We start from the raw sequence: 998 nt of genomic DNA, 5'->3' as shown, positions 1-998 counted from the left end.
AATGACCTGTTACTTGATAACCCGATCAGCTGTCCACTGTAGTGACCGCTGTCCCTGAAAGGGTTAATTTAGATTTGATCAAATTAGAAAATTGAAAAATCTTATTTTCCACATTATTCCAAATGTATGTGATTTTTTTGTATGTGGGGAAGGTTGATTGTTTTTACTCTGACATTTGACCTCTGCAAGAGGTTCAACAAGTCACCTTGGAGTCTAATAATGAGGGTCAGTTGTTCATTGGTAGACTCCTATTTGCTCCAAATCTATACCTCAAACATTCGCCAAGGTCATTGACGGGTTTGTTTCCCCCTAAATAGAAGTGGCACATGTTTACCGCACTCAAATGAGGGTGATTCTCAATCATGTGGAGAAAAAAAAAAAACTAGTCCTTTATGGTGCTTTTCCCTAGCGTGAGACGGTTGGACAGATGTGATGCAGGTGCTCTGTCAGGTGTTGTCCTGTATTGGTTAGGGAGTCCACAATGCAGTCAAATCCCCAAGGTGACACCTTATTGGGCAATCCTAACGTGTGCACACGCTTACGCTGCGGGAAGGACAAAAAGAAAACAGGGGGAGGAGGTGTGAGCCTTCCTTCACGCCACGTCAGGCACTAAATCTCCTATCACGGAGCTGACGGGAGGAGGGGGGGTGAGAAGCCAGGTGACCCCCCTCCCATTCTATCCAGCCCTCGTCTCACCATCCCTCTCTGCATTTAAACGCCTGCACGAGGGTGTATGTGTGCATTGTTTTGTATTTGTGCGCATGTAGCAGCTCTCATTTCCTATCGGGTGTTCAATTACCCAATGGAAGCTTTGAAAGAAACTCTCTTGAGTCGGAGTGCAGCTGAGGTAACAGGGTAGAAGAAGAGGAAGAAGTGGAGGGCACTCCTGCGGAGTCGGGAGGTGAGTGAGTAATCCTTTAGGATTGTTTTGATTTGTTTGTATGTTGCTGAAGGTGATGGTGTCATTGTTCAATGTCAGCTCACTAGATGATGCAAAG

The 998-nt window shown here is 45.6% G+C and overlaps 1 protein-coding gene across 1 annotated transcript in view; it reads left to right on the top strand.

The window, feature by feature from the left end:
• The first annotated feature begins 711 nt into the window (after positions 1-711).
• The window catches only part of LOC109506973 (potassium voltage-gated channel subfamily A member 10), a 15,256-nt gene continuing 14,969 nt past the window's right edge, over positions 712-998 (top strand). The window contains exon 1 of the mRNA XM_019856051.1: positions 712-901. The gene's annotated coding sequence lies outside the window, so the exon portion shown is untranslated. The remainder of the gene's footprint in view (positions 902-998) is intronic.

The sequence above is a fragment of the Hippocampus comes genome, unplaced genomic scaffold (assembly GCF_001891065.2).
Source record: "Hippocampus comes isolate QL1 unplaced genomic scaffold, H_comes_QL1_v1.1 scaffold17, whole genome shotgun sequence".
Lineage (NCBI taxonomy): Eukaryota > Metazoa > Chordata > Actinopteri > Syngnathiformes > Syngnathidae > Hippocampus > Hippocampus comes.
This window is presented reverse-complemented; position numbering and strand designations above follow the sequence as displayed.